This window comes from Podarcis tiliguerta (assembly GCF_965153285.1).
Source record: "Podarcis tiliguerta genome assembly, chromosome: 8".
Taxonomy (NCBI): domain Eukaryota; kingdom Metazoa; phylum Chordata; class Lepidosauria; order Squamata; family Lacertidae; genus Podarcis; species Podarcis tiliguerta.
The window spans coordinates 82,688,832-82,701,763 of NC_139541.1; the positions used below are offsets into that span (position 1 = coordinate 82,688,832).

General features: G+C 47.9%; 1 long non-coding RNA gene across 1 annotated transcript in view; it reads right to left on the bottom strand.

The window, feature by feature from the left end:
• The window catches only part of LOC310684888, a 239,051-nt gene extending 228,376 nt beyond the window's left edge, over positions 1-10,675 (bottom strand). The window contains exons 1-2 of the long non-coding RNA XR_014514931.1: positions 10,319-10,675; positions 9,965-10,078 (exon numbers count right to left, since the gene is read on the bottom strand). This is a non-coding gene — a long non-coding RNA (uncharacterized lncRNA). The remainder of the gene's footprint in view (positions 1-9,964; positions 10,079-10,318) is intronic.
• Between the last annotated feature and the right edge of the window lie 2,257 nt (positions 10,676-12,932).

A 12,932-nucleotide genomic window follows, 5' to 3' on the forward strand; every position in this document is an offset into this window, starting at 1 on the left:
AGTGGTACCTCAGATGTCAAACAGAATCCATTCTGGAAGTCCGTTCGACTTCCCAAACATCCGGAAACCAAGGCGCGACTTCCAGTTGGAAGCTGCGGAAACCCCGAAGGACATTCAGCTTCCAGAAAACATTTGCAAACCGGAACACTCACGTTTGCAACTTTCGGGAACCAAAATGGACAAGTACCAAAGTGTTTGAGAACCAAGGTATGACTGCACGTGGAAGATACCTTCTGTTGCATCTGAAAGTTGTGTCACGTGGTCAGGAGAGCAGGAGAAACCCCTTCAGAGGCATATGCCACCTTGCTCTGGCTTGTGCCAAACAGAAGAACCTAAGAACATACCAAAGTCCATTTAGTCCAGCTTCCTGTTCTCACAGTAGCCTGCCAGATGTTTTGGTGGGAAGCCCAGGAGCAGAACTCAAGCACAGCAGCATTCTCCCTAAGTTGTACTCTGGTATCCAGAGGCTTGGCACATCTGGGTGCAGGCACACTTTGCCATTAGGGTTTAGCAGTTGCAATGGTTGTGACACTGTCATAGGATAGGTAAAGCTAAAGGGACCCCAGACCATTAGGTCCAGTCGTGACCGACTCTGGGGTTGCGGCGCTCATCTCGCTTTATTGGCCGAGGGAGCTGGCGTACAGCTTCCGGGTCATGTGGCCAGCATGACCAAGCCGCTTCTGGCGAAATCAGAGCAGCGCACGGAAACGCTGTTTCCCTTCCCGCTGGAGTGGTACCTATTTATCTACTTGCACTTTGATGTGCTTTCGAACGGCTAGGTTGGCAGGAGCAGGGACCGAGCAATGGGAGCTCACCCCGTCACGGGGATTCAAACTGCCAACCTTCTGATCGGCAAGTCCTAGGCTCTGTGGTTTAACCCAGTGTTCCCCAACCTTGGGTCTCCAGCTGTTTTCGGACTACAGTTCCCATCATCCCTGACCACTGGTCTTGGTAGTGAGGGATGATGGGAGTTGTAGTCCAAAAACAGCTGGAGACCCAAGGTTGGGGAACACTGGGTTAACCCACAGCGCCACCTGTGCTGCCATAGGATAGATGCTGTTTATTTTGCATCAGAATCAATTCCCTCCAAGCCATCTCTATGAAGCCTGGAAGTCAGGTTCTCTGTTTCCTGAGGAAGGATGGTTTTGCCAGAGACTTTCCATTCACCAAAGGAAATGCTCTGAACTTCCATGTGGCATGATAGGGATTTGTCCCTGGATCCAAGGTTTTCTCTATCAGCCTTTGGACCCATCCTGGCCCCATTTTATAACACTGCCTTTGATTTCAGATGGATGTGATGTGGCCCTGGTTTTATTCCCACCCTGAATTTGTGTCTTGCAAACTGAGGGTCGCTATCAGACGTGAACACACATGGTATGCCATGCCTTGGACGGATAAGAGTTTAAGCGTATGGCAGTGCTTTGCAATGGCAGCCCCTCTCCAGCTTCTCATATGATCCTAGCTGGAATCCTGTGCCCAGTTCCTGGTACCCCAATATAAGAAGGATGTTAGCAAGCTGGGATATGTGCAGACGAGGGTGACCAAGATGACTGAAGGTCTGGGAACCAAGCCTCATGAGGAACAGATGAGGGAGTTGGGTATGTTCAGCCTGGAGAAGAGGAAACTGAGAGGAGATACGAGAGCCACCTTCAAATATCACAAGGGCTATCCCAAGTAGGACGGAGCGAGCTTATTTCCTGCTGCTCTCTGGGGGACGGGACCTGAACCAATGGATTCAAGTTACAAGAAAGGAGATGCTGTCTAAACATCAGGAAGAACTTTCTGGTGATAAGAGCTGTTTGACTGTGGAACGGACTCCCTCAGAAGGTGGCAGAAGTTTTTAAGTAGAGGCTGGATAGCGTGATAGGAATTAGACTACTTACAGAAACACTATAAGATAATGAATGTTTGATGACACCAGATTGAATCTAAAAGACTATTAGTATAAAAATTTAAAGATTAAGAAAGATTAATAAGTTCTAAGATACATGGCAATGTAACTATATTAAGACACTAAGATTATGATGAATTTAAAATATGACAGAGGGAAGGAATTTATTGTCAGAATATAAGATCTGGAATACAGAGAGGGAAGGTCTGGGGAAGTTGCAGAAACAAGTTAATGTAAAGAATACAAGGAGACAATGATTGTTTTTAATATTTTTATTTTTTCTTCTTTTTAATATCTCTTGTTGCATGGTGTTTATATGTTGTTGTATTGTTCATTTTGTATTGTTCGTTTATTTGTATTGTGTTCTTTTTGTTGCTTATTGATTGTAAAACCTAATAAAATATTATATATATATATATATATATGCAGGTTTTGGTGTCCTCGGGTGTCTTCCCGTGTAAAAGTTGGGGTGTCTAGGCGACGTTTCGACGAGGTCTCACTCGTCATCTTCAGGCTGGTGCTTTCGGCTTCTTGTTACTGGAACAGAGCAGGATCTCAGTGTTTGAGTTCCTATAAATACTGTTGAGGAGGTGTGGTGTATAGCCTCCAATGTTCTGGGCAGAGAGGAGGTTCCCAGGCTAGTGTGCCTTTTCTTCTTTTGTTCCTTAATTACTTGAGGGATATCTTGAGTGATTTCTTGAGTGATTTCCTGAATCCCACTTAGGTGGGTCATTAGGTGTGGATTAGTTGCTAAAGCCTTCGTGTCTTGAACTCTTGAACTTTGTGAAGAGTTTTTCTGAGAAGATGGCTGTACTGCACTTGGTTGTGCTCTGGCTTGGCTTCGTGTATAGGGGCGAGCTGTGGTTTTGTGGCCTGTGCCAGCCAGATCTGTGTAGGGATTGCAGGGGGGTGCAGCATCCGGAGGTGCCACCCTGGTTTGGCTACTGGATGGTGTCTGTAATTTATCTGTGGAGAGGGTCTGGGTTTGGGTCTGGTGTGGTTGATTGGTGATGGCGTTCTGTGTGCCTCTGGATCTGGTGTCAGATTTTGTGGGGAGGGCTAATTTCCAGATGTCTGGCAAGCGGGATGTGTCGTCACGCTTGTTCATGTTGTGAGGGTGTTTCTCTATCTCGATGGCTTCCATGATTATTCTCTTGTGGTGATGTTCCATGTTAAAGAGCAATTTGGAATCTGCAAAATTAATTTCGTGTCCTGTTTCTTTCATGTGTTGGAAAAGAGAGGAAGTTTTTTCTTCTTTTTTGACGGCATTCTTGTGTTCTGCGATCCGTGCATTTATTCGTCTGTTTGTTTGTCCAATGTACGTGGCTGGGCAGACTTTGCAGGGTATTTCATAGACCCCTTGGTTTTCCAACTGAATTTTATCCTTGGGGTTTCTGAGGATATTGGCTATTTTTTGGTTGGTGCAAAAGGCTGTTTTGATATTGTGTTTATGGAGGATTTTGCTAATTTTATCTGTAGTGCCCTTGATATAAGGAAGGAGGGCTATGCCATTGTTTTCTTCTGTGTCTTGGTTTTTGGGGGGTGTTTCTTTTTGGATTAGCTTCGTAACCCTGTTTTGCTGGTATCCATTGGCAATTAACACATTTGAGAGATTCTGTAACTCAGTTGTCAAGTGGTCTTCGTCAGCCAGGCGTTTGGTTCTGGAGATGAGAGTCTTGGCTACGGAGTTTATTTGTGCAGGGTGGTGGTGTGATTGTGCATGTAAGTAGCGGTTGGTGTGTGTTTTTTTCCGGTAGATAGTGTGTTTAAATAAATGCACGGATCGCAGAACACAAGAATGCCGTCAAAAAAGAAGAAAAAACTTCCTCTCTTTTCCAACACATGAAAGAAACAGGACACGAAATTAATTTTGCAGATTCCAAATTGCTCTTTAACATGGAACATCACCACAAGAGAATAATCATGGAAGCCATCGAGATAGAGAAACACCCTCACAACATGAACAAGCGTGACGACACATCCCGCTTGCCAGACATCTGGAAATTAGCCCTCCCCACAAAATCTGACACCAGATCCAGAGGCACACAGAACGCCATCACCAATCAACCACACCAGACCCAAACCCAGACCCTCTCCACAGATAAATTACAGACACCATCCAGTAGCCAAACCAGGGTGGCACCTCCGGATGCTGCACCCCCCTGCAATCCCTACACAGATCTGGCTGGCACAGGCCACAAAACCACAGCTCGCCCCTATACACGAAGCCAAGCCAGAGCACAACCAAGTGCAGTACAGCCATCTTCTCAGAAAAACTCTTCACAAAGTTCAAGAGTTCAAGACACGAAGGCTTTAGCAACTAATCCACACCTAATGACCCACCTAAGTGGGATTCAGGAAATCACTCAAGAAATCACTCAAGATATCCCTCAAGTAATTAAGGAACAAAAGAAGAAAAGGCACACTAGCCTGGGAACCTCCTCTCTGCCCAGAACATTGGAGGCTATACACCACACCTCCTCAACAGTATTTATAGGAACTCAAACACTGAGATCCTGCTCTGTTCCAGTAACAAGAAGCCGAAAGCACCAGCCTGAAGATGACGAGTGAGACCTCGTCGAAACGTCGCCTAGACACCCCAACTTTTACACGGGAAGACACCCGAGGACACCAAAACCTGCATTCCTGTACCCGTGAAAATCTACGAAAGCAAATATATATATATATATATATATATATATATATGTATATATAAAGATAGTGTGATAGGAATTTTGAGGTCTTAGATATATGTTAAATGTTTGTAAGTGTACCAACCAAGCACGTACACAGATCAGCACAGGAAGACTGACCCGAAACCATTTTGATTCCCAAACTGACCAAATGTTTCCTCTGCAAGGTCAAAGGAAAATGGAAAAGCCTCGCCATTGTCTTTTCCTTCACAAATCCTGTCTTAAGGGCACATTTGGCTCAGGAACTAAGTATTTATCATTACAAAAGACTGGCCAGGCTCCCCAGGCAATCCAATCAAGTGACCATTAAACAGGTAATCTGGCAGTACAGGAGGTAAACAAAGCACTCAGATTTCTGCTATAGACCGCCCTTTCTGTGATGTAGGTATGATGTATCGGGGTGGTGGAGGTCTTGAGCTACACCCCTTCTGTGATGTATGTATGTTTCTGGGAGTGGTCTTGGACACCAGGGAGGGAATATAAAATGTCTATATAAGGGCTTGCACACCATTGTTCTGGGTTCCTCCTCCCTCCTTCGTTGTGGTGAGTGAGGACCCTGTTGCAACAGTTCAATAAAGATCAGGCTTACTAGCTGCTTTGCTTCTCAATATTCTCTGGCTGGCCTCTGTTATTTTCTCCTACCAATAGGGAACCTACGTAAGGACTCTATACACTGGTGCCCCGCAAGACGAATGCCTCGGAAGACGAAAAACTCGCAAGACGAAAGAGTTTTCCGTTTTCTGAGTTGCTTCGCAAGACGGATTTCCCTATGGGCTTGCTTCACAAGACGAAATGTCTTGCGCCTTTTTTTTTTAAACCGCCAATGCATTCCTATGGGAAACCGTCAATACACATTGGTGCTTCGCAAGATGAAAAAACTCGTAGAACGAAAAAACTCGCAGAACGAATTAATTTCGTCTTGCGGGGCACCACTGTATGGGCTTTTGGATATCCCATAAGGGGAAAAGGGCAGAATTATTTTTGTTTACAACAATAGCCACCTGCCAGGGAGTCTTTAGCTTTGACTCCAGGATTGCAGGGGCTGGACTGGATGAGCCGTACCTTCCAACACTACAATTCTGTGATTCTATGGCTGTTGCTGGCCAGGCATACAAAGAAAGACTGGTGGAGCCATATCCTCCTGGTGGATCCAGCAGATGTGGGGGGCCTCAGTGCCAGAGTACAGACCCCCTTCCTTCTGCTCCCAAAGCTATCTCCCCTACAATATTAGCGGGGAGCTCTCTGCGCATTGACTGCAATGTATGTTCTAGGTCTTAGCCCTGCTGTGGAGGGCTCAGAGGGTAATAATAATAATAATAATAATAATAATAATAATAATAATAATAATAAATTATACCCCACCCTTCCTGGTTCAAATAACCGGGCTCAGGGCGACTAACAGCAAATTTAAAACACTTAATTGATACAACAAAAAACAGCATAAAATACAGTATAAAACGTGAATAACAATAAATTCAGAATTCAAAAATCAATTTAGGGGGGAAATCCATCCAATAAACATTAGATGATCACCAGGGCTAGCTGGCTAAATTAGTCCTATTTGGGCCGGTGAGGAGACCAGGGGAGAATTAGCTGTGTGATCCCAGAGTGGGTAATCTTCATAAAAAGGGGAGGGGGAGGGGAGGAAGGGGAATAAAAAATCAGGCTAAGTTCAAATTGAAAGCCAGGTGGAATAGCTCTGTCTTACAGGCCCGACGGAATGAAGTTAAATCCTGCAGGGCCCTGGTCTCCTGGGACAGAGCATTCCACCAGGTCGGAGCCATCACTGAGAAGGCCCTGTCCCTGGTGGAGGATAGTATGACTTCCTTAGGGCCTGGAACCTCTAAACTATTATTCATGGACCTTAAGGTCCTCTGCGGGGCAGACCAGGAGAGGCGGTCCTGTAAATATGAGAGCCCTAATCCACAAAGGGTAGCACTCTACTGTATACCTGTGGGCTAGTCATGGCTCTTGCCTCCCACTGGTTGCTACCAATTGCAAGATTGATTGATTGATTGATTACCGTATTTTTTGCTCTATAAGACTCACTTTGTCCCTCCTAAAAGTAAGGGGAAATGTGTGTGCGTCTTATGGAGCGAATGCAGGCTGCACAAGCTATCCCAGAAGCCAGAACAGCAAGAGGGATTGCTGCTTTCACTGTGTAGCAATCCCTCTTGCTGTTCTGGCTTCTGAGATTCAGAATATTTTTTTTCTTGTTTTCCTCCTCCAAAAACTAGGTGCGTCTTGTGGTCTGGTGCGTCTTATAGAGCGAAAAATACGGTATTTAATTTCTACACTGCTTAATATATTGAAAGTATCTCTAAGCTGTGAACAAAAAATAAGCAACAGCCAAACAAAATACCGCATGTTGTTGTAGTTTAGTCGTTTAGTCATGTCGGCCTCTTCGTGACCCCCTGGACCAGAGCACGCGAGGCACTCCTGTCTTCCACTGCCTCCCACAGCTTGGTCAGACTCATGCTGGTAGCTTCGAGAACACTGTCCCACCATCTCGTCCTCTGCCGTCCCCTTCTCCTTGTGCCCTCCATCTTTCCCAACATCAGGGTCTTTCCCAGGGAGTCTTCTCTTCTCCTGAGGTGGCCAAAGTCTTGGAGCCTCAGCTTCAGGATCTGTCCTTCCAGTGAGCACTCAGGGCTGATTTCCTTCAGAATGGAGAGATTTGATCTTCTTGCAGTCCATGGGATGTTACATCACATGTTACATTAATGCAAAGTTACTAATAGGTATAAATCAATACAGTGGTACCTCGGGTTACATACGCTTCAGGTTACATATGCTTCAGGTTACAGACTCTGCTAACCCAGAAATAGTGCTTCAGGTTAAGAACTTTGCTTCAGGGTGAGAACAGAAATCTTGCTCCGGCGGCGCGGCAGCAGCAGGAGGCCTCATTAGCTAAAGTGGTGCTTCAGGTTAAGAACAGTTCCAGGTTAAGTACGGACCTCCGGACCGAATTAAGTACTTAACCCAAGGTCCCACTGTATCAGTTTTCCTTCTGACACACCCCTCAGCCTCACCCAGGGTCCACACAGATGCTAGAGCATCTGGCCTGGGAGGGAGAGTGGGGGGCAGGGAGGGTCTGCGCTGAGAGCAGGGCACCCCCAGGGCCTGCAAGCCGGGATCATCTGGCAAAGCCCCGGTCAGGTGCAAAGGGAGCGGAATTAGGCAAGGCCTTGACACAGAAATGGCCCCGGATTACAGGCTTCTCTCTCTCTGCAGACAGCAGGGATTAGGGAGCACGTGGTGGCGGCAGGGGGCTTTGCAGCCATGGGGACGGGGGTGCTGGTGTCTGGGAGGCCCTTGTGGCTCAAGGCTGCCACACCCAACGTCAGTCATCACTGTCATGACAGCAAGCCCAAGGGCAAGGAGATGGTTGTATTCTGCTATGGTTATGCTGCTGTTAGTGGCTACTTTTATGACAAAGGCATCATAAATAAAATGCACTACACGAGTACATAAACCAAAGGTCTGAAATGGTACATGGAGTAGGGTGCTCTTACACATGTGGCCCTCAATGCCTTTTGGGTGGCCCTCAGCAAGTTCATGCCCCTCCCCAGCCCTTGCACTGGCTTCCCAAAGCTGGGTAAAGGTAAAGGTAAAGGCAAAGGGACCCCTGACCATTAGGTCTAGTCGTGGCCGACTCTGGGGTTGCGGTGCTCATCTCGCTTTATTGGCCGAGGGAGTTGGCGTACAGCTGCTGGGTCATGTGGCCAGCAGGACTAAGCCGCTTCTGGCGAACCAGAGCAGCACACGGAAACGCCGTTTACCTTCCTGCCAGAGTGGTACCTATTTATCTACGTGCACTTTTGAGAGTGCTTTCAAACTGCTAGGTTGGCAGGAGTGGGAACCGAGCAATGGGAGCTCACCCTGTCATGGGGATTCCAACCGATGACCTTCTGATCTGCAAGCCCTAGGCTCTGTGGTTTAGACCACAGCGCCACCCACATCCCTTCTGGAAGTTATTGCTGAATCTCCCCCACCCCTTGAACCTGTTTGACAAGTATCTGTTAAAATTGCCAGGCTGTGAATGGAAGCAGGTCCCAGTCAATAGACTCTGGTGCCAAGGTTCTTACCATTTCAAAAGGATGCCTCAGACTGGGCAGGAAAGGCCATCAGCAGCTATTGTCAGGTATCTTGATTGACAGGTGACAAGTCATGTCCCAAATTTCTTTTGTAGGACCCCCTATTTTGTGAGTCTCTGTTACAATTTTCGGGTGGCACTTGGCGAAGGAGCTGGGCAATTTCTAAAGTCTTTAAAAGTTGTCTCCCAATCCTGCCCTGGGCCCTTCACCTGTGGGTGGGATGGGGAGAGATTTCTGCTTGCCTTGTTTTCTTTGTTATCTCTGACCTGTGATGACAGACACAAGGGGTCTCTTTTTCCTTGATGGGGGTGGGTGAATGCTAAAAGCCAGCCCCCTATTTTCCCATAACCCTGCCAGGCTTGTCCTGTTCCTAAAGCAGACAGGCACCTGGGTGGGTACCTCTGCCAGGGCACCTTCCACCGCCAGAGAAGCCAGGAGGGCAGCTGCAACGGCTTCAGTATTCTGGAAGGAGCTTGCAAGGGCCTTGTGAAATAACGTGGAGACTCCTGGACCTGGAGGAAGAACTGGGCAGCTAGGTTGGGCCAAAGCCCACCATGTCCAGCCTCCTCTTTTCACAGAGGACAACCAGGTGCCACAAAGGGAAACCCTCAAACAGGACCCACGTGCAAATGTATTCTCCAGTTGTTCCCCATGATATAAGAAAAGAACTGCTCCTTTTCCCTTATGGGCCCATATAGAGTCCTTCTGTAGGTTCTCTATTGGTAACAGAGACCAACCAGAGAATATTGAGAAGCAAAGCAGCTAGCAAGCCTGATCTTTATGAACAGTTGCAACAGGGTGCTACCCCACACGCAGGAGAGATGAGGAGGACCCAGTGGCATAGCGTGGGGGGGTGCAGGGGGGCCGGCCACACCGGGCACAACATCTGGGGGGGGGCGCGCTCGCACTCGCAGCTCTCTGCCCCTACCTGGCTCACTCACTCTCTCTCACTGCAGTGCTGGCTGTGCAAATCCGATCCGAGCTGCCGGGTCACCGCCCAGTGTGGAGGGGAGGGTGCCAGGCGTGCGGTGCGGTGCGGAGAGAGAGCGAGGGACTATCTGGGGGAGGGACAGTGCAGCGGGGGGGGGTGCGCGCAAATTACTTGCCTTGCCCCAGGTGCTGACAACCCACGCTACGCCACTGGGAGGACCCAGAGCCATGTGTGCAAGCCCTTATATAGACATTTTAAATTGCCTGCCCTGGAGTCCAAGACCACCCCCAGAAACATCATACATACATCCTAGAAGGAGTGTAGCCCAAGACCACCCCCAGATACATCATACCTACATCACAGAAAAAGCGGTCTAAAACAGAAATTTGAGTGCGTTGTTTATCTCCTGTCTGGCAAGTTACCTGATTGCATTACCTGGGTTTTGGCCACTCTTTTGTTGTTATAACTACAGTGGTACCTCGGGTTAAGTACTTAATTTGTTCCGGAGGTCCGTTCTTAACCTGAAACTGTTCTTAACCTGAAGCACCACTTTAGCTAATGGGGCCTCCCACTGCTGCCGTGCCGCCGGAGCACGATTTCTGTTCTCATCCTGAAGCAAAGTTCTTAACCTGAGGTAATATTTCTGGGTTAGCGGAGTCTGTAACCTGAAGCGTATGTAACCTGACATGTATGTAACCCGAGGTACCACTGTACTTAATTCCTGAATCTAGGTCACAGGTCACAGGCTCACACCCTGTTCATATCTTGTATCTGAAGAAGTGTGCATGCACACGAAAGCTCATACCAATAACAAACTTAGTTGGTCTCTAAGGTACTACTGGAAGGAATTTTTTAATTTTATATCTTTAATGTGCCCTTAAGACAGGATTTGTGAGGACAGGATTTGTGAGGAAAGAGACAATGGGGAGGTTTCCCACTTTGACCTTGCAGAAAAATATTTGAGGTCAGTTTGTTCAGGACCTAATCTGTGGGGTTTTGGAGATGCGGTTTATATATACAGTTATGAACATTTTTTTTATATATATATGACCTTAAAATTCTTATAACACCCATTATCTGGTATTCAAAGGTAGACTGTTCCTGGGCATGTAGGTTCTGCTATCACAATAAGCCTCCATAAGAAGAGCCTGGCAGCTGAATCAGGCCATAGGGAGCCCATTTGGTTCAGCATTCTGTGCTCACAAAGAGAAACCTGTAAGCGGGATCCAAGCTTACTCTCCTGTGGTATTCCGAAGCATTGCTGTTTCTGAATGTGAAGAGCAGAGCAGAGCCATCCTGGTTAGTAGCCACCAGGCATTCCTCTTCGCTCTCTGGCTAATTGTTGTTGTTTAGTCGTTTAGTCATGTCCGACTCTTCGTGACCCCATGGACCAGAGCACGCCAGGCACTCCTGTCTTCTGTCTATCTGTCATCTATCTATCTATCTATCTATCTATCATCTCCTCTCAGGTTGCAGCAAAAGCCAAGTCTCCTTCAGTTGCTCCCTCAGACACCCTCTGAGCACAAAACTCAGTGGGATGCAGAAGCTTCTGTTCCAGTGACTTCCTGCAGACAGCTGGCACTTTTAAATGCCAAGGACTAAAAAAAATAAATTGCGTCCCTCCACACGCACACACAAAGATACGTCATAAGACATGAGTTAGCAAGAGCAAGGATTCAGGGCTTTGCTGCTGCCTGTTGCCCTCTCTGAGCTAACCTAGAGTGCTTGATTTTTCCTTGTCTTCTGTGGGCATCTTGCTTCTGTCCTGGCTGGCAGGGTAGGGGCTGCCTAGAGATCTTTATTCTTGCTGTGGGTTTGTGGGGTCAACCTGGATGATGCCCGGAGTCCCTTCCAGTTCTTGGGATCCTGTACTCTGTGAGGGTTGGACTCTAACAGAAGATTCTATTGTTGCACAGATCAGGGAAGGCTCTATGTAAGGCAGTGACTTTAGCTGGCGACTTGAGTGTCCTCGTGTGCATCCCAAAAGAAGGAACCAGGTCTCAAGGGCAACAGCTAACTGAGGGGGCCCTAGAATAATAGAATCAGAGAGTTGCAAAGAAGGGTAATCTAGTCCAACCCCCCCCAATGCAGGGGGTTGGACTAGATGATCCTCAGGGTCCCTTCCAACTCTACAGTTCTATGATTCTGTGAACCTCAACTAAAGCCATCCAGGTAAAGGGACCCCTGACCATTAGGTCCAGTCGTGACCGACTCTGGGGTTGCGGTGCTCATCTCGCTTTACTGGCCAAGGGAGCCGGCGTACAACTTCCGGGTCATGTGGCCAGCATGACAAAGCCGCTTCTGGCGAACCAGAGCAGCGCACGAAAACGGCGTTTACCTTCCCGCCGGAGTGGTACCTATTTATCTACTTGCACTTTGATGTGCTTTCGAACTGCTAGGTGGGCAGGAGCAGGGACCGAGCAATGGGAGCTCACCCCGTCGCGGGGATTCGAACCGCCGACCTTCTGATCGGCAAGTCCTAGGCTCTGTGGTTTAACCCACAGCGCTACCCGCGTCCCTAAGCCATCCAACCTCTGCTTAAAAACTTCCAGGTAAGAAGAGTCCCTCCAGGCTAATGGGTAGGCCTTTCCTCCACCTTCTGCCCACCCCTGGAATAAACAATAGCCAGAGTGCTGTGAGAGAGCAGAACTGGAATAAGCCTGGAGGCTGGAGACCCAAAGACCTGCTTGCTCTGTGCTGGATCCAAAGTTGTGACTACGAGGGAAACAAGTTCTGCTGGGTTATTAATGCCGTGAGCCCCTCCATCTTATGTTCAGGCTGTATATGCTGTTGTCGTTTAGTCCTGTCCGCCTCTTCGTGACCCCATGGACCAGAGCACGCCAGGCCCTTCTGTCTTCCACTGCCTCCCGCAGTTTGGTCAAACTCATGTTGGTAGCTTCGAGAACACTGTCCCACCATCTCATCCTCTGCTGTCCCCTTCTCCTTGTGCCCTCCATCTTTCCCAACATCAGGGTCTTTTCCAGGGAGTCTTCTCTGTATATATACTGTATATATGCGGAAATAAAACCATATAACCTAAAGACACGTCTGGCTTTGCCAGCCTTCTGTGTTTTTTCATGGTCATAACTTAGCACCTGTATGAGTGAATTAGCTTGCCAGTGCCAGGATAGATGTGTGTGATACTCCGTGCCCAAATGCTTCTGAACGTAAGAGCCTCCATGAGGTCTCCTCCTCATGAGTACACAAGAGCCCTGCAGCTGGATCAGGCCAAAGGGAGCCCACCTAGTCCAGCATCTTGTTCTCACAGTGGATGAACAGAGCACAGCAATGATCATGGCCATCTGTCAAGGATGCTTTAG